The following is a 21293-nucleotide window of genomic DNA, read 5'->3' on the forward strand; positions in this document are numbered from 1 at the left end:
TGGCAGCCGATTGGGCCAAAAATGGCTGGACGATAGGGCAAAGACCCCCACTCTATGGGGCACGGAGGAAGCAGAATTTTGGCAAGACAAAGTGTACGAAGTGCCACACACCGTAAGGGGCTACAATTGCCAACCCCTCTGGAGAAGGCTAATATGCAATATTAACATGCTCACCTGGATGGCATTTTGCAACACCCTACCCTATGCAAGGAACGACACCACATTCATGGCGTATCCTCGTAGGGTAGGCGTGGATTTTGTCGCCACCCTCCATGGGAGGCATGACTTCCCCATCATCTACAATTCCAATGCCACCTCCTTTGAGGATGCCCTCCTTATTTATTTAGGAAGCCTAACTGACTCCATGACGTGCTTCCTCGCAGAATTATCCTCCTGTCCCGATCCCGCTTTCATAACTACGTGTAATTACCTTAGGCTTCTTAAGCTCCTAATCAAGCAAGATCCGGCACCATAGGAGAATGGCTTGCCTCCCCTCTTTTTTGATCCCAATGCTATTGATAGCTGCACTATGGCACGCTTAATGATGAGAGCTACCCTACTACCTTCCTTTTGCCAGCTCTCCTAGAGGACATGAGTGACAGCCAATTCACTAGGTGTAATCGGCATTGCTACTGACTTCTCGAAGGTTGACCTTCCACCCCCAATTAATTACAAGGGAATTCAATGCTTCTTAGGTCACACAGGATACTATCGGCGGTTTGTGCTGAACTACGCGCTGATCGCCAGGCCATTGTACAAGCTGCTGATTGTCTTCGAGTGGACCGAGGCATGCCAACGGGCATACGAAGAATTGAAAAAGGCTCTGACAACAACACCGATTCTACGAGCCCCAGACTGGACCATTACCTTCCACGTACACATCGATGCTTCTAAGTTTGCCATGGGGGCAGTGTTGTGCCAACCTGGTGAGCATAACTTAGATTACCCAGTGAGCTTTGCTAGCAAGCAACTCACTGAGATGGAGATGAATTATTCGACAACAAAAAGAGAGGGATTAGCCATGGTGTTCGCCGTGAAGAAGTTCTAGCATTACCTATTGGCCACCCCTTTCATCTTCTTCGTGGACCATCAAGCCCTGCTCTATTTAGTGAACAAACCTTGTGCTATAGGACACATAGCTCGATGTCTCCTCCTACTCCTAGAGTTCGAATTCTCCGTGGTGGTATGAAAGGGAAAACAGCATTACATGGCTGATCACATGTCCCGTATACCCACAGGAGAAGCCGCTGGACAGGGCATCATTGACGAGTTACCTGACGCCCACTTATTCCACCTGTCCAGCAAGAGAGATCTATTTAAGGCTGATCTGACGCCATACTGGGTAGACGACATAGTCCAAGTGCTCGAGCACAGACTACCTGAGCAACCAATAGAACAGGCATGACTTAGGCGCTTGATCCTAAAGATGCAGCCCTACCAACTAATTGCAAGCCAACTCTATAGGCTGGGGCAAGACGGATTGCTGCGTAGGTGTGTATGTGAGCATGAGATGCATGATGTGCTCTCAGAGGCGCACAGCAGCATTGCAGGAGTATACTTTAGCGGAGACACGATAGCACGGAAGGTGCTGTAGTCCCAACTATGGTGGCCCACACTTTTCCGCGACGCTAAGCGATTCGTCAAGCATTGTGATGAGTGCCAACGGACAAAAGTCCCGATTCGTCAGTTATTGCTCACCAGCCCTTCGAAAAATCGGGAATTGACCTCATAGGACCCATCAGCCCCGCGGCGCAGTATTCACAAGCCAAGTACATCGTGGTGGCCACGGATTACCTCACGAAATGGGCAGAGGCGAGAGCCACACAAAAAAACGACACTAGGACGACTGCCAAGTTCTTATGGGAGCAAGTGATCTCGCGCTTCGATTGCCCCATCGAACTAGTTAGCAACCAAGGCACACACTTCATCAACGAAGTGATAGCACATCTCCTGTCCACCTTTCTTATCATCCATCGCAAATCCTCACCATACTACCCTCAAGCTAATGGCCAGGTGGAATCAACTAACAAAATTCTCATCAACGTCCTGACTAAAGTAGTCTTAGCCTCACGAAGTGACTGGGACAACAAGTTGATGGCAGCCTTGTGGGCCTACCGCACAGCTTATAAAACGGCCGTCGGCCAAACCCCCTTTAGGCTGACCTATGGGACTGAAGTAATTCCACCATTAGAATTCTTTGTCTCCCTAGCCTGAGAATAGCACTCCAAGAATGATGGGAAGGGAAGGAAGCATGGACGCAATGCTTGGTCGAGCTGGAACGCCTATCAGAAACTCATCTTCTAGCCACCCACGCACTTATCTATGAGAAAGCCCGACGCAAGAGCTGGTTTGACAAGCATGTCAAGCAGCCCAAGTTTGAGCAGGGTGACTTAGTGCTCCTCTACTCAGTTAAAGGACATAAGCAAAAGATGAAATTCAGAGGTCTCGGACCCTTCAAGGTTCGGGCAATCAGCCGAACCGGTAATGTCGAGCTTGAGACCCTGGACGGTGAAGGAATAGGATTCTTCAATGGCAGTCGCATCAAGAAGTACTACCCTCCCACTCATCCTTTGCATGAGCCACCAATGTTAGAACCGCCGGTCAAAATACGAGCAACCACAATCACTGAAATCTACGAGAATGAGGAGGAAGCTGTAGAACCCGCCTACCTCCGTGTCATGGTCACTGCCAAGCAAACATGCTCCTTCAACGCCTTGATTGATGAGGGAGCAGATTTCAATGTCTTAATGTACAAGAATTGGATCCAACTTGGCAAACCACTACTTCAACCCACAACTGCCAAATTAAGCCCATATGGGGCTCAATCTTATGCACTTCTAGGCAAGTGCAGAGTCGTTGTTTCTATCGAGTCTGAGACTGTCCCAATGCTGTTTTATGTGTTGCCGAGTGCTACGGACGCAGGCATGGAGTCACTGCTCGAGCGAACCTTCAAAAAGCAAACTCACTGCAATGTTGATTATGAGTCACAGCGCATCCACCTAGCAATCAGCAACGTGCGCATTGTCACAGCCTTCAGCAAGGGCTGCGTAACACCATCACCATCTGTAGGGCCACTGATAGAAACATCCGTAGGCAACACTGAGGGGGTAGTGCGCGTCTGCCGCTCCCCGATTCCCATAAACCGCAAACCGCAGCAACCAAAGTAAGGGCCCAACAGCCTCACTTCCAATGGGTGCCTAAACAACCTCGAGAACCGCCTAGGACTAGACATGCATGTCCGCATAAGACCTACAACTCTAAATCTAGGAAACCAAGACGCAATCACCGGAAGCGCCGCGTGATTAAGCAAATATGGGTCCCTAAAACCCTCTTGCATGTGCAAGGCTACTATGAGGGAAATGCCTCACTATGGATCCCTAAGGCCCCTATGGCCAAAGGCACTAGTCCTACGCCACCCTCAAGCCTGATCAGTCCACGCCCCCCAACACCTCAAGACCATAGGCCGCAGTGCTCTCCAGAGCTCCAGCCATCCGACTCCTCTACGCTTCGGCCCAAGAGAGTCGCACAAACCTATCGGCCCAAGCAACGGCCACCGCCACAGGTGGCATCATCCAACCAAGTCAACCTGACTCTCTGCAGCAAAACTAACTGCAGCAGCCCAATTGTTGTGACTGATCCTAACCCACCCCCCTTGCAAACAGCCCGGTTGTAGGCTCAAGGGGACTCCCAACCGCAACTCTATACTATCAGGACGTCTAGTTCTAGCAAACCTCAACCACCCAGTCGGCCTTACCCCCTCCTATGAACGAAAGTCATTTTTGGTGTTGGCCGCTGACCTTGCAGAGGACACCGGAGATGATGTGGTGGACTGCATCAAACAACTCAATGCCACCTTTGTGTCACTGGCCCTCAACTCTATGACCGCTTGGACTTGGGTCTATTAGCGGAACCCTTTGCAACAGAAGTGCGCAATATGCCTTGCTCTTGGGAGACTTTTGAATTTGCCTTTGCACAGGCTTCTTCCTCTACTGCTGAGTTGCTCGCTAGCGAGGTCTCCAAAGAGCGAGCCATTAAGCACCGCCTCATCACATCATATGATCCACGGACAACGTCTGCTATTATCACTGACCAAGAGATCGCAAGGTTATCCCACCTTGCTGATATTGGATTACCCTTCTTAAGGTAGTGGTACGCCCTTAGGTTGCAATGGGAGGTTGACGGATGTCGCATAATGACCAACGCCGAACAACGCCGAGCCATCAAAACGGTAGAGTATGACCCCACCTACATCGCACCTACCTCGTATAGAGTGTTAACCACTCTTCGGGGTCGACCCATGGATGAGCATATCACGGGGCATCCCTATCTTGACCGCCTCTTAACAGAGGAAGAGCTCCACATCGCAAGTCGAGTCGACTCTGGTGATTTTCTTATAGATGTCCTCACATACATCACACATGTAGGGATTCGACCCTTTGATCTGGACCGCGCTGCTCAACTGGAATATAACCCCAACTTCTGCGCTTGGCTCCTGCACAACTAGAGCGATGACCTTTCTGCTGAAAGCCTTGGCCTCGCAACCTCCAATCCTGGGACGGATTTTTCTTTTCCAAAGGGGGAAGGGGTAGTAAGGTGGAATGTAGTGGAAGGTGGAATGTAGTGGAATATAAAAAATAAACAAAATAGAATCTAAAAAGTAAACCAAGTGTGAAATGTCTGTTAAATTTGAAATGCAAGGGTAAGAGGTGATGGTAAAAGTCTGAAAGGCAAAGTTAAGGCTATGTTCAATAAAATCTGCTATGATTTTATTCGTCCAGCAAATTAGTTGTCAAAAGCACTAAAAGTGGAAATGGCTGAACGTGCAAGTGGCGATCATGGCAAGCCAAGACAAAGCGGGCAAGCTCCCCTTCTCGGAGGAGAAACAAGTAAAGTACGGCCTCACAGTGGAAACGAGAGCTTTCAACCAGTTAAAGTTCCACCACGTCTTCAACCTTGAAGACGTGGCCATCGAAGACCCGGCGGTACGCCAAATCATAGAGCAATGCCACCTGCAGAAATACCTGGACGCAGTGGGCCGGAGGGTGGATTACACCCTGTGTCCTGATTTCTTGCACACCTTCAATAGGAACAGGGGCACCATCACGGTGCGCGACAATGAAGCCACCAGACAGGTGCAGAGCTGACCCCGAAGTTGGTGGAAAGGGCACTAGGGCTGCCGAATAAGATGGAAAGGAAGTCGAAAAGAGACATCTACGCCATGTTGGGGATGGATAAAGTGAAGGTCCACACCAATGAGGGAATTAGCCTGGCGAACATCCCCAACCAAGAAATTCAGCTGCAGGCAAAGATGGTACACGCCTTGTTCTCAAGCCAGAGGTACAACAGCATAATGACCCAAATCAATGTACCTCTACTCGACAGCATTGCGGCGCAATCACTGGATGAGGTGAACCTTAATGGGTTCATGAGGAAGACAATAGAGGCTTCGGCTAAGGCCCTAGCAACAGGAGGAAGAGCTATGGGAGGGGAGTCCCCGTCGTCCCGATTAACCCGCAAGGCATCATCCTCCAAGGCCTCCACCATAGGGTTTGGAGGTCTCCTTACGGCAATCATCCAAGAAGCGCTAGGGCAGGGACAAGCATGAGAAGACAAGAAGGGAGGCAACAAAGAAAGTGACGAGTCACTGTCACAATCCCCGCCTCACACAGAAAAGCAGCAAAGGTCGTCTGATGAAATGGAGATGGACGCAGATGAAGAGGGAGAATCCTAGGCCACAACACAAAGGCATGTGGAACAATGAATCAAAGCCCTGCATGGAAAAAGAGAAGAGGAGCGAAAGAAGAAAGAGAAGGAAGATCTAGAAAGGGCTCGAAGGGAGTTAGTCAAGGATGAGGAGGAAAGAAAAAAGAAGACCGAGGAGAAGCTGAGAAGGAAGGAAGAGGAAGAAATAGAGCTGGCAACCCATCGCTCCATCAAGGAGCAGTACAAAAGAGACGAGGAAGGCGCAGAGGGCCTGCACCGAACGGAGGCACCTGGTCCCAGTACCAACGTGTCGAAAATCGCACCCCTGCCCCCAGTAGAAGGAAAAGGAAAAGATCCGATGATGCCAACTCTCCCCCTCTTCATACCTTCCATGTCAGCCACTCCTATCATGACGACACCCCTTGCCACCGCCACCCAAGGTTCCACCCCAAATGTCAACGAGAGCAACGTGGTCACTTGGCTACAATTCTTGGTGGAACGGGAGCTGGCAAGAGAAGCGGCCGTGGCCACCCCAGCATCAAGAGCCAAAAGGGCAGCCACGGCTGAACTAGAGCCAAGGCCGGAGCTGAAAAGGCAGAAAATAGAAGATGTTGTCACCACTACCACCATGCCCCACCCCCCACCTCCAGCAGGCCAATACAACGAATATGTTAAGGAGCTGCTCTCGCAGTTGGAAAGGGCCAAGGAAGAAAGGAGGACAGCCGTGGAGGAGCTGGCAGTAGAACGAGAATCGCAAGCCGCTCTCCAACTGGAGAGAACAAAGCAGATAACGGAATATCAAAGGGAGATTGCTGCGCTCAGGGAGGAAGCCAGCACTAAGGAGGCAGAGGAATGTGACGCTGCTTGGGAAGGAAGGAGAAAAATCTTGATGGAGCATCTCAACGGGGAGAGGGAAACCAATGCCCACCTTCGGCGCAAGAATGATCAGCTGTCTGCAGTCAACCTGGAAGCACAAAGCCAGCTTGACAAGATAAGATAGGAGGCTGCAGATTTGGACCAGTTAAGGGAATAACAGGTACGAAGGATGCAGGTGAAGCTGGACCAGCTCAATGCACAGATCGTCGATGAACACCAGGAGCAATCCCGCCTGCACTGTGAGCTCGAGGCCCAACAGCAACAACTCATGGCAATGACCCTCCATCAGGGGGAGAGCCTGGAAGATATGGAAAAAAGAGCAAAAGAATGGGCCGATCACAATGAGCAGAGAATACGGGACTTAGCACGCCGACTAGCCAAAGCCGAAGGAGACAGGGTGCTGGCTAAGAATCAGGTAGAGGTGGCCCAACTCTCCATGATAGCCCAGCAGCACACCTTCCTCAATACAATGCTCCACTCCACTAGACCGAAAGGAAATGAAGCCAATGACCAGCTGCAAAAGAAACTAACCATTGCACGCAGAGCACTAACAGCAGGTATGCATGTGCCGCTGCAGCTAGGAGGCTCGCCGCAGAGCCTAGAGGAGCAGAGAAGATATCTTGCACAGGTAGGCCTGACAGCACAGGAAATAGATGACCTCGGTTTCATAGAGGCAAAAGCATAAGAAGATGAGCAAGTAGAAGGGGGTGAACCGGAGTTCGATCTGGGACCTCAGGAGGAGGAATACGTCCAACCACCCCCTCAGCCACAACAAGTGAAAGTGCAGCCCCCTGATACATCTGCCGAGAGAAGAGCAGCCCAAGCCAACCGCAGGAAAGAGATGGTAGAGAAGGCAAGGAAAAAGCTAAATGTTAGACCCGTTCCAAGACAGCCTACCCCTCTCCTACCGCGCACTCAAGATCCCCCTGTTGAATTCCGTGCCGAATTGATTATCTGGGAACAGCAGGAATATAACCGCGACCCCTTCGACTTGCGCTTTGAGTTTCCCACTACCTTGAACAGAGTACTGCCCATTCAACTTGTAGAGGACGTCATCGCTATGGGTGCAAGGCTCAAAGCCAAGTGGTCCGCGAATTTTAGCAGGATAAAGTCCTCCAGGTGCCTAGATCTGTGTAAGGCTATAATTGCCAACCCACCTGGAGGAGACGCATTTTTTACGTCAACCTTGACGCGTGGATGGCATTTTGCAACACCCTCTCTTCTGAGAGAAATGACCTACTTTTATGCCGTATCCTCGAAGGGTAGGGGTAGACTTTAATCCGTCCATCCACGGCAGGTTTGACTTCCCCATTATCTATAACACCAATAGCACCTCCCATAGGGATGCCCTTCTCTTCACCCTCCCTGATTTGTACAGCTCTATAGATAGATTTCTTAGCGAGTTCGCCTCCTGTCCTGACCCCGCATTCATTACCACTTGTAATTATCTTAAGCTAATTAGGATCCTAGTCCACCAAGAGCCCGCACACCAAGAACGCTACCTCCCACCCCTCTATTTCGACCCCAATGCCATAGACAACAGCACCATGACTCGCCTCATGATGTGTGCTTCTCTTTTGCCATTTTTCTGTGTTGCACTGCTCGAAGATATGAGCGACAGCAAATTCACCCAATGCAACCACCCCTTCCTTTCTACCACCACCCTCAAAACCCGCCTCAACCTCAAGGGCTACTTGTTGAGTCGAAGATTCCTTAACAAGGCCCCCCACCCTCCGCCATCCCCTACCCGCCATTCAGATGACGAGGAGTAAACTCCCATCATGCCCTTGTATCGCTTGTCTCCATGTATACGCCTCCAGATGGAAGCAAAACAGATACATCCTAGTATGTAAGGATTATGTCACAAAGTGATGTGAAGGTAAAGCTCTGAAGTGGGATGATGGTAACAATGTAGCCCTGTTCATGTACGAGAATATTTTTGTTACCATGCTTCCCGCAGCACAGAGGAGCAGAAAATGGAAAAAATGAAAACAGCAAAAAAGGCACAGGATAAAAGCAGAAAAAGGCGCCTTCACCGGTAACAAAATCCCTGAAAAATTTAAATGTTTGGGCACGACCCTCTGAAAGCCTTAGTGTTGGCCCCCGAGACAACAAAAGAGAAAAAGGGCGCACTATTAAAATGTGGGAGTGCCCCCGAATCTTTGTAAAAGAGTGCCAGGTTCGCTCCTATGCAAAGTGTACGCATTAGTTGGGAATAGGATAAATTAGAATGGTGGGAAATGGAAAAAAGGGCCTAAAGGCTACGGCCGGCCATGTAAAAGAGGGAAAAGGGGATGACCGCCCAAAAAGGATTTAGGGCTTTGTATATAAAGTTGAAAAGTGAATGAGAAGCTCATTCTTTGGTGTGTGGCAAAAAGAGTCTTCTTCTTCCTCTCTTCTTCTCTCCTTCTTGCTTGTGTGTGCTCTTGAGAGAGGGAGTGTGAGAGTGTGAGGGAGTGAGTGTGTGTGAGAGTGAGGGATCAAGAGGGTGAAGCTCTTCACCATCTCCTCTTCTCTTCTTCTCTTCTCTTCTCTTGCGTACACGGCTATGGAGGATGGAGCTTGGAGATGAAGGAGGCTTGAGGATGCTTGAGCTAGCATCAAGAATCGTGGAGCTACCGAAGTGCAAGAGAGAGGAGGGTACTCGATCGGGCATCAAGGTAAGTTCACTACACTCGTAGGATCAACGGCGCGTCGGCTAGGTGAGAGATAGCCATTAGAGCTCGCTTGGAACGCTTGAAACAATAAGCGGTCCATGGGTCTTGGCGGTTGAGTGAAAGCTCCCACAATTATCACCCGTTTTGGCAATCCCCTCAAGCTGGTAAGTGACAAAGGTACTCATTTCCTTAACAAGATCATGGAAGAGTTGACGGAACTGTATAAGATCCGCTATCACAAGTCCACCTCCTATTACCCCAAAGCCAACAGTCAAGTTGAAGTCACCAATCACATCCTCTGCTTGATCCTGACAAGGACGATTGCTGCACATCGTTGTAATTGGGATGATTGACTTACAGAGGCCCTCTGGGCATACATAACCTCTTATAAGGCGGCTATAAGACAAACTCCTTTCCAATTGGCGTATGATGGTACAGAAGTTGTCTTTCCTTTTGAGCTGGAGTTGCCCTCTTTGCGAGTGGCAGTTAAAGAACGCCTCGAAGATGATGAGTCCCTCCAATGCCACCTGCTGCATTTGGAATATTTGGATGAGATTCAATGGATGGCCCTACAGTGCATGGAAACCACTCAAGCACTATGCAAGGCCTATCATGACAGCTTCATCAAGCACAAGGAGTTCAAAGAAGGTGATCTTGTCCTGGTCTATGATTCGCAATTTGGGAAGTTTCCTGGCAAGCTTCAACAAAGTTGGATGGGCCCCTATAAGATACTTGCTGTCAATTCTAATGGCTCTGTCCAAGTGTAGGCTGTTGATGCCTCTGATAATCCCTTTCTGATCAATGGCTATTACCTGAAGAAGTACTTCCCTCCCCAGGGATCCTAACAATCACAGTCGACGCACCCTTTCCCTTGTGGGTGTTGCACTATCCTTCTCCTTGTGCTTATGATAGCCCTTATGATCTTCCTCATGAGGCAGTCTCATTCTGTTAGCCCCTCCCAAACACCTCTCATCCTTACTATGTTCTCCTCTTGTCCGATCCAACAGTGGTAATGTGGATGGTCCTACCACATGGTATTTCTATTAAAAGACAAAAAATAAGAAAAACAAACAAACAAATTGTTATGGGAGAAAAGGAAGCAATTCCATGTCATCGCAAGCCTCATTCCAAGAAAAGGTGGCAAACAACCTTGGGCAAAAAGCTGGCTGTGGAAAAGGTGGTAACGCCCAACAATCCAAAAAGTTGATCCATCAGTTGACATCTCCAGAACCCAGTTCCGAAGCCACCTCCCTTGGTGTGTTGTATCCCATGCCTCTCTCCCGAGCGTCTGACGGCGGTCTTCTAGCAAACAACATGTTCCATATCCGAATCACAGTTCCGATCTATTGGCTACCTCCCTAGGTATGCCTCTTCATCAATAGATGAAGTGATCTTCATCGCCAACCCCCTAAGTGATCTAAGTTTTCATCCTAACGGGATGGGGATGTGAGTATGGTCTACCCTCTATATCTTTCAACAGAGCGTGAGACAGAGGGTAGGGTAAGTGACCAATCCTTTCCCTTCAATTCAATTGAGAGGTGCAATGTGTGAATGGAGTGTTGCATGCATGGGGTGGGCCTCTCAATGCACAAAGCACGATCTATTCCTATACACTGCACTATAAGGCTCCCTGGCCTTCCTTCTCGCACCATATGCCGACACAGGGTGGGATGCACAGTTGCATCATCAATTGCGTATAAGGCATACAACCTTTGCACAAGTGAATGTGAGGATTACATCAATGGGTTTCAAGAATGGACTGCCCTCTATATCTTTCAACAGAGTGTGAGACAGAGGGTGGGCTGAGTATGACTAGTGTTTCTCCTCAATCAATTCCGAGAGGTGAGATTGAGAGACATTACGACAATTGGAGTCATGTACATTTCCGTGTCTCTCTGCACACACAGGATGGGTCTCTGTCACCATCACAAGCCATACCACCCTATTTTATACACTGTACTACAAGGCTCCTTGGCCTTCCTACTTGCACCTATGCCTGATGGGTGGAACTTCTCTCTCTGTCTTCTTTTCTTCTTCTTCTTCTTCTCTTTCACTTTTTTAAAAAATTAATTTAAAAATTTATGTTCAAAAAACTTGAAATTAAAAAAATATTTTCAAATATTTAATCAAGAGAAAATTATAATCTAACTAAAAGAGAGAGAGAGAGAGAGAGAGAGAGAGAACCTAAGCCCTATACATGAGAGAGAGAGAGAGAGAGAGGGGAGGGGAGGAATTTGATTAAAAAGGGGAGGGAAAAAAAAGAGAGAGATTATAAGTGAGAGAGAGGGGAGGGGGTTTTATTTTAAAAAAGGGAGGTGAGGGGGGCCTTTAATGGAAAAAAGGAAGGGGGAAGAGAAAAGGAGAGATTGCACATGAGAAAGAGGGGAGGGGCAGGGAGAGGGTGTTGATTGAAAAAGGGAGGTTTGGAAAAAGGGGTAGGTTCGGGAAGCCCTCTGGAGGTTCAGGGCTTTCCGAACCTACATCGAAAATAATATGTAGTAAGATCATGCATCCAATTGCTTGCATTGTACATCCATATAGTACATCTAGCCTTAGTAGTGCACCCACTACCACAATGTGCTCCCACAACCAAAACAAACAACAACATCACAAAACGAAACAATAACCCCCACCAATCTTTTTTTTCCATTTTTTTTTTAAAAACAAAACAAAACCAAAGAGAAAAAAAAACAAAATAAACAAAAAATCAAATCCCCCCCAATGGTTTTTCCCTCCCCCTACCCTTCTTCTCTCTCTCTCTTCTTCTTTCTCTCTCCCCGATCTTCTTCTTCTATGTTCTTCTTCTTCTTTTCCCTCCTCCTCCTCCTCCTCCTCTCCTTCTTCTTCCTCCTCCTCCTCCTCCTCCTCCTTCTTCTCCTCCTCCTCCTCCTCCTCCTCCTCCTCCTCCTCTTCTTCTTCTTCTTCTTCTTCTTCTTCTTCTTCTTCTTCTTCTTCTTCTTCTTCTTCTTTCTCCTCCTCTTCTTCCTCCCTCTCCCTCCTTACCTGCCCATGCCACTGCTCGCGCAGCTACCTGGCTACCACCGCCTGCACTTGGTCACCCACGCCGCTGCCTGTGTCCACCGCTCCCCCTCCCACAACCCCCTATACCACCCCTCTCCCACCATCTCCCTCCCTGACCGCCCGTGGCTCCCCCCTCCCTAATTTAGCCCCCCCCCTCCCCCCTCCCCCCCCAATTTGAAAACCCCCCCCCCAATTTAACCCTCCCTCTAATTTGACCCCCTCCCTTATTCGACCCCCCCCTCAATTTAACACCCGTCCAAATTAACCCTCGCCCATCCATTTGGAACCCCTCCCCCTATTTTTACCCCCGCCCACCCATTTGTCCAGCCCACCTTTCCCCGCTCGATGCCCTCATCGAACCACCCCCCCAGCACCTCGCAGTCACCATAACACCGACAATTCCTTCCTCCACCCCACTTGCGAGTGTTCGTAAGGGTGTTTGCACACGTCACAATTGTGTTTATCGCATGTCTGTATTCGTGTTCGCATTCGTGCGTTGCTTCGCATGTCTTTACGCGTGAGGATGCGCGTCTGGTCTTCTTCATGCGGTGGTGCGTGCCGTCTGAGCACACGCCTACTGTTCACACGCAGTCTGATAGTGGCTTTTGCTTTTTTGTTAGACTCATTGCATCTTAGGATCCATCCGTACACCCTCCTTCTCTTGCATACACACCCCTGTCATGTATTTATATTTCTCGCTTTATTTACTTTTTGGTCACCCCTTAACCATGGTTAATGGTTAAAATGAATTTAAATCACCCACTTTTCCACACGCACTCGCGCCAAACACACATTTTTCTAAACAATTAAAATGAACTAGCCGTTCACTTAGCATGCGCTTCGTGCACTACAGACACATCTAAGTTTATTAAAAATGAACCTGCTGTCACGAATACACGCACTATACAAAAAGTGCTAAACACACACTTAATTTTTAATTAATGAATGTGCATTTAGAGACCCAGTTTGGGTATCGAAGTTAGGGATCCATTAAACACATCGTTTCTCCCTAATAATTTGTAATTACTATTGTAAGAAGGAATCAACGTTTTCTTATTAAGGTCTACAACCTAATAAAATTTCACCCATTTTTAATAATTTATTAAAATGAATCCTTCACTAAAACCATTCTCCTCATTGCACTTTTTTCCATTTTCAATAAATGCGCTTCGTGGGATGGGCATGTGCAGTCTTTCAAGTTGTCATTGCTTACAGAAGTTTTGGTTATGTCCTAAGTGGGTTATTGAGGTATTATGGTTTGATTGTATGATACGATTATAGGTGCGGTCTGTAGTTTTCTTTTCTACCTGATACGTGGTCTCAGGTGCATATTTGTTGCATAGCATGAAGCTGTCGGTCACATATATGTAGAGGTCATGCCGAATTTTTTCTAGAATGTGGATTGTTTGGGGTGGTCAGTCGGTTAGTCACGTTTGTGCATGCTTATTCTGATCTATCTCTTTTTTATGGGTATTCTATTGTTTTGCAAGCATTCCCTGTGATTGTCTGTGTGTGTGTGATGTGTGTGTAATCTATCTGAATCTTGCCTCAAGCTCCTCCTCCAGTCCAGTACGTTCCATTGGTCTCTCACGATTATTCTTTATTGCTGGAGTCTAAACTTATTGGCAAAACAAGCTTAACAAAGTTCATCGCACTCTCATTACCACTTATCCCTGAGAATACTGATACTTGTGATCAGTTTCTAGCCTCTTACAGTAAGAGGTCTGGTCCTGTCAGAAGAACAGTTGTCCAATTGACACCTAAATTTTTGGGCAAGGCTCTATCGTTACCGTATTGGGGAGACTCTTTCCCTACTTCTAAACAACTATTCTTGAATGAGGATATCCTTAAATTGTTGCAAAAGTGCACACAGGATGTGTTGGATCCCAAGAAAGTTCTTACCACTTCTAGCATCAGCGTCTCCATGATCTCCAATCCTGTGTGGAAGCAGCTATGTCAGTTCCTTCAGGACAGGTTTATGCCTGCCAAGACACCCTCTAATTACCTTTCAAAGGAGTTGTTTACAACTTCTAGAATCGTGTTAAAAGGCATAACGATTGATTGAAGTTCTTATCTTCTATCCAAAATGGATCAACACTTTGTCAGAGCTACCAAGGGTAATGTCACTAATATTACATTTGGATCCTCTCTTTCTGTCTTTTTGGCATATCTTGCCCCTTCAAAGGAAGTTGCTACCTTGATAGTTGATCCACCGGATGCTCCTCCCCTATTGAACACTCTGATGTCATCATTGAGGATCTTGATCCTATCCCTCCTATGGTAGTTCAAAGGAAACGCTTAAAATGAGTGGTTGAATCAACTCCAGCTCCTCCTCCAGTCTCCGTTCCTGATCAATCTAGCAGTCACCTATCAGTTTTCCTCACCACGCGGAATCTTTTCAGAGCATATCATGAGGGTACTCTAGAGATTCCCATCCCTTCAGTGCAATGTTTGGTAACTGGAGATGAAATTCCCTTTCTATGTCAAGATGCTCAACATTCTATTGAGCTCTCAATGAGACTGCATGTATCCAGCAGCTTTATTCCTCTTGCTATGATGAAATCCAATAGACCAAAGAAGAGCTGACAAAATCAAATGCAGAGCTACCTTCTACTCATGAATGCTTTTCTGATCTTTGTACCCAAATGGAGCAACATACTAAGATCATTGATGTTCAGAAAATGGAAATTTCTAGTTTGCACACTCAATTGGCTGACACTAACACTCAAGTGGTTAATGTAACTAAGGAACGAGATAGATTGTTGAAAGAATCTCACGAGCTTTAGGCTTTGCTAGCCACCCAAACAGAGGAGCTTAAAATAGCAAATACGACCTTAGACCATAGTCGAAACCAAATTTAGCACCTTAACGAGCAACTGGTCCATTCATGTTCTTCTTCACATAGCCCTATTATACATCTAGTTCATTCTTTAACCCCTATAGACTTGGCAGTTCTCCAGAGACAAGCCACATTATGTCTGTTGTTTCAACTTAAAGTGAAAAGATTGCAATCCATGATGGATTTATTATGGTCCACATTTGAGCAATTCAGGAGTATGTTCCTCCCGACCATTCCTTTTTTGTCCACTATCAACTACAAAAGTTGACTTTCTATATTAAGCTCTCAAGGATGGATTTACCTCTTCCAGAGAATGGTTGAAGTGGAGCCTGGTCTTCTAATTTGGTGACAGAAGTTATCCGTATAGTCTTTGAAGATTCTATGACTTTGGATACCATGCTGATTTCTTATATGTATCTAGGAGGTGATCTATTAATTCCAGATGATGTAGATCTCGCATGGTATGTAGGGAATGTGGTCTTACAAGCTGCCTTATATGTTAACCATTTGGATGGATGAAATATTCCAGTGCTATTCTTCTGAAGTGGTTGCCTGCCCTGACACTTTATGGCATTCAATGATTGATTCTGTAGTCCTAAACCAACAACAGAATACAGCCTCTACTCATGTGCAAAACACAACCAATTGAGGATGGATCTTTTAGCTTATCTTTCCAAGAACCATCCATTTGATTCATCCTTCTTTGATGCCTACCATCGATGATCTGTTTTAGGTCCCTCTGTTTCTAGCTTATTTTATTATCAACAAATGGCACATCGCTATGATGTTTATTTTTCCCTTTATCAATCCAACTCAGCAGCCATCTTACCTCTCCTTTTCCAATCTCAGGGTGCTCCTCAAATTCCAATCTTTACCTATTGTTCTTTCATTGAAGATTGAGTTTTTTCCCCTTCTCCGCCTTGTCCTTCCCCATCTATCCATATACCTTCTACTTTTCCTACTTATCAATTAACACCTTCTTAACTGATTCGCCTAAATTTTCAGCTAATCCCTCTTTATCTTATTCCTCATTTTATGATTTTGCTTACCCATCTCTTCATCCTCTTTTACTCATTCCTCTTCCATCTTCTACCACTTCAATTTCTCAAACCCCTCAATTTGTTAGTGTGTATGAAGGATTTGATCAACAGATTCCAAGAATAAGATGATGGAGCTCAACTATTTCTCTTACGAGACCACAAATTAATTGGTCATTAATTCCAAGGGACTGAACAAACTGCTATTCAAGCGTATCAAAAATATCTCCATTTTTTTCAACAATATTCACAATCTCTAGATCCTTTAGTGAGATTAACAACCCATTTTGCTTGGTACCTAGCATATATGCATAGGCATTCCCATAATGATCAAAAGGCCATTCTCAAGCTTTGTATAAATGTCAATGTGAACATTGATTCCCAACAACTGGATGTCATATATTTTCATGCTCTTTATTTACCTAGCAGATACATTGTTTTGCTAGAAATGATGTGATGCCTTCAATTCTTTCAGAATCCTCCAAAATCTTTTGTAGATGAATCCTTATCCATGGATCGTTTTCATAATCATCAAGCTTTCAAGAGGGATCATCTTCACTGATACCCCTGAAAGTATCTTTTATGCTTCTTAATGCTATATCTCTCTTTTGGAGGTGCCATTCAGATGGTTGTTTTATATTTGTACTGTATTAATTTTTATGTGATGAGTTCGTGTTGGTTGAATAATGGATTTGTTCGAGAACTCTCTTTTCGACTATTGACACTAATGGTCATGGTGGATGGAAAACCTACAATGCAAAGCTAAAGAACCTCTTATATCCTTTACAAATTTGTTATGACTTTCTATTGTTTATATGATGTGTTAATGCATAATGGTGTTTTCCTTTAGTTGTATTCTTTCTTAGATACAGGTGACAAAGTTGGGGTCATGGTTGGGGTGATTATTAAAGATACTTAAAAAAATTCAAATTGAGCTCTTTATTGAACTTATATTCTTCTTTTCGTTAGGTCACGAGGATGCTTCCTTTCTAACTATGGGGATATCTTGAATGCTAAAATAACTAGATTTTTTGACTGATTTTTTGTTGTTTTTGAAGCCTGAACGGTTGATTTTTTATGGGTTTTGAGTGATGATTGGTTGTTTTGGAAATTTTTGAGAGTGTTTTGGATGATGTTTATTATGTTTTGGAAGCTCATGATGATTCTCGGTAGAAATATGAGGTTTGTGATGTTCTGGTAGGTTCTGTTGAGGTTTTGATACCTTTTGTTTTGTTCTAATTTTCTTCTATATGAAGCATGGATTGATGATTAATGAAGGTTGATATCTTTTGAAAGCTTATTGAATAGTTTTTGATAGTTTGGAATGATTTTATTATGAGTTATGAGGTTCTATTGTTCTCTGTTGACCTCTGTAACCCCCTGTAGACCTTCTGTAGAACCTCTATCTTTGCTCTATTTCTGTTCTGTTTTGTTTCGTAGATCTTCCGTAAGTGTTCTGTGGAATGAGGGTGTGACTTTGGGAAAGTTTTCTAACTTTTGGAAAGGATGAATCTAAGTTCAAAAGAGCTAAAACAAATGGAAGAAGTAGCTGCTGAAGACTGAACAGGAGACTGAAGTGACAGAGACAAAAATGAGCTATGAAGAGACACTGTAGTGGCTCTGGTGCCCTTTCATACCTCCCATGGCTCTTGGGAGGTGCATCCATGACCTAAGAAGGATTATTATGAGTGATTATTGAGTATTGTAGTGAGGAGATGATGTACTATTGATTGAAAGAGAGAGAGAGAGTCAGAGATAGCTAATTCTGTCAAAAACAATGTATCTATCTATGAGAGATTGAGAGAGAAAACTATGAAGACAATGAAGATGAATGCTATGTGATTATTTCCATTCAAAAGTGGTGTGTTCTTTTATGTTTCTTGTTCTATTGATGGATTCTATGAAGATGTTGAAGATTACGGTTGATTCTATCAAATCCATGGGAGATATCTACATCATGCTACATGAAGATTTGTTCTTTTCCTTGTTGTGGTTCTCTAAAGAATGAAACAAAAGCTTGTTAATATTACAAGATAGATTTTCTTGCAGTAGAAACCCCTTTTCCTTGGTGCTCCTTTTGGGGCTCCACCCTCTAAGGACAGAAAGGGAGGAATCTCCCTGAACCTCTCCTCTCTCTCTCTTCTCTCTCTCTCTCACACTCTCTTCTTCTTCTTCTTCTTCTTCTTCTTCTCTCTCTCTCTCTCTCTCTCTCTCTCTCTCTCTCTCTCTCTCTCTCTCTCTCTCTCTCTCTCTCTCTCTCTCTCTCTCTCTCTCTCTCTCTCTCTCTCTCTCTCTCTCTCTCTCTCTCTCTCTCTCTCTCTCTGGCAGCAGGAGCGGGGGGGAGGGGGGTCCATGGAGTAGTGGTGGTCTCCCCCTACCCACCACCCGTCACCCTGTATGTTGCTTTGAAAGGGTAGTAGGCCCATGGCCTCCCTCTCGTCGATGTCATCATCACCTACTTCCTTGTCAACTTTCTTCATGCCATCTTCCCCCATGTTGACGACTCCTCTTCGTCATTTTTTCCCCACCCACCACCTGTAGGCGATGACAAGGGGGAGGGAATTAATAAAATCTCGATTATTTTTTATTAGTTAGCGGGGGGGCCTTTGCAGATCACAAGGATATTACAACCTCTCCCCCTTAGAGAACTCAAGATGTCCTCATTTCAAAAAAAACTGGGGAAGACAAGTATTAATGGGGCTTAAGGCTTGTGGGTTAGGACCCACCATGCATCTGCTATGCTACTCTAATCACTCTTAAGCATGCCGTCTTTTGTAACAACAACTTATTGTATTAGATCTATCTGAGTCTAAATTACAAGAGAAGAGTACTTGGTAGCGGGATATCCTAGAGCATACAACTTATTGTATTAGATCTATCCTATCTCATAAATATCCTCTAGGTTTTTCCTAAGTACTTGGTATATTTTGGATCACTCGAGCTTGTACAATTTCACTCCTTGTAAGTTCAAGTTCTCTTCGAGTCCTGTTGGGACAATTGAGGTGGTTATGCCCAATGTTGTGGCACTCGAAGCATCGGTGTTTAGGGTACTTTTTTGGGCATTCCCTTTTTAAATGACCTAGCTCCTTGCAATAGAAACAACACGAAGCTTTATCACTTGGAGTCACAAGATTTTTAGTCATTTGGCAAGATTTTCTTCTTTAAACCAAATTGTTCTAGGATCCTTTCAACAGACTGAAGTGGCCCTTTATCACAGAAACTTTGTTTTCGAATTGTCTTCTTTTTAGATCTTGATTGAGGTCCATGGTCAATTAGCTTTGCTTGTAATATTAAAGAATACTCCCAAGCTTCGACATTCTGGCAAGACCCAATCTATATTAGTCAAGAAGAACACTTAAGGAAATTCACTGCAAGTTAGAACTATCGTTATTTACTAGAGTATCTCTAATCATTTGCAAGTTCTAGGCCCAAAATAGATGCAACTCATATTACTCGGGTTAACTGTAGTTACAAGAGTAAGGTTTATTCCCAATATAATTTGTATTACATGTCAATAAAACTTCTAGGATTTCTAATTGTCCCGATAAGATGTAGGGGGCCCTATCTCTCTGCATATGTGGCATCTCTTATCCTGATCGCAGAAATCATCTTTGCCACAATTCCCCGAATTAAGTTCTTGAACAATTGGCTTTACTCAAAGTAATGCATCTTCCAAGCCTGTTGGACACATTGCTTCAAGACGATGGTTTAGAGGAGTGTTCAGGACATGGCAAAAGCTGTGCAATATCCATAGGTGATGTGTATTTTAGTAGAGTTACAAAGTTCAAGTAGTAAGTTTCCAAGGTTAATTCCAGCTACTTGAGCTTAAAGAATTCATTCATCCTCAAAGTCTGGTAGGTTGGTGGAAGGTATCCTCCGTGTACAACATCTTTCAGCTGAGCCCAAGTGACAAGGCTTCAAAAATACCTTGATCTTTGTACCATTGCTGTCACCATATCCAATCCTGGCCAGCTAACTTTAGTTTGCATATCATTGCTTGATTGGAGAAAGTGGTTTTTGAAGTAGAGAAATCCATTGACTCAATCCATATCTCCACTTTTGCTGCGACATCTATCCCATCTCCACCAAACTCGGGTGGCTTAATCTGCTTGAGAAGAAATCTCTTCTCTTGCATGTCAACATTCGTGGTTGTAGAAGGTGCCTGACAATCAAGCCATACCACTTAGGTTATTTTGTTTAGGATATGTCTACGAACCATACATTAATCAATCACATATTATTACGAAGTTTTGCTGTGATACTAGCTCTAATGTGACCGCCTATCGGTTGTCTAGGCACTTTTTTAGCAATCCATCGAGAGACGAGTCTAAGCAATGCCAGGCGGCACTCCCATGGAATGTCACTGGGTTTGTCACCTAGGGTTTCCTGAGTCCGCCTAGCAACAGAATGTTCGCTGTCGGAACCCATTAGGATCGACCTAAAATTTGGGTTCCTAGTGGACAAGGTCTCTTGACAGCATCCTAGCATCGGATTCTGGACATCCTACTTTATGTAGAGATACCCAATCCAAAGTTTACATAGAGATACCCAATCCAAAGCAGATCCGTATTGCACTTGGTTCAAGGAGAATGGGAAACGAGAGGGACGTGTTGCTCAACCACTCTGCTTGTAGGGCTTAGTCCTATTCCAATCCCCTACAACGACATGAATCAGGTTCTAACCTAGCAATGCCTAATTGTGAGAAGCCTCCCAGTTCTTTGGGACCACCCTGCAGGACCCATCGGGGTTCTACCCACCCGCTTTCCTTGATAGCTTTAATTTTCTAATTAGGTCATATCACATTTATGTGTGACATTCAAAATCAGCTTCCTTAATTAGGCCTTTTAGGGAACAGGGTTTGTCCGCGTAATTTATGGCACAAACACGAATACAAAGCAAGCAATCCTTTGACAAACAAGTTCAAACAAATTCCTTCACTTGTCTTCATGTTAATGTTTGTCTCCTGCCCATACAGGAGAAATTATGTATCCCTTCTGTCCAATAAAACTACCCGGTCAAAATCACATGGCACCATAATTTCCATCCATCATCTAGAATACGATTTTCCAACGCCTCCAGACATTGGGCTCATGTCAATCTTCAACTCCGTTCTAGACTTAGCAAGGGGTGTCCAAAGCTCCACTGACCCCAAGCGACCTA

At 45.2% G+C, this 21293-nt stretch overlaps 1 long non-coding RNA gene across 1 annotated transcript in view; it reads left to right on the top strand.

Annotated features, from left to right (window-relative positions):
* Positions 1–17873, top strand: part of LOC148015510 (uncharacterized) — a 170023-nt gene extending 152150 nt beyond the window's left edge. The window contains exon 3 of the long non-coding RNA XR_015688392.1: positions 17659–17873. This is a non-coding gene — a long non-coding RNA (uncharacterized LOC148015510). The remainder of the gene's footprint in view (positions 1–17658) is intronic.
* The last annotated feature ends 3420 nt before the right edge of the window (positions 17874–21293 follow it).

Source organism: Lygodium microphyllum, chromosome 24, assembly GCF_053477565.2.
Source record: "Lygodium microphyllum isolate KBCC chromosome 24, Lygodium_microphyllum_v1.1.10, whole genome shotgun sequence".
NCBI lineage: Eukaryota > Viridiplantae > Streptophyta > Polypodiopsida > Schizaeales > Lygodiaceae > Lygodium > Lygodium microphyllum.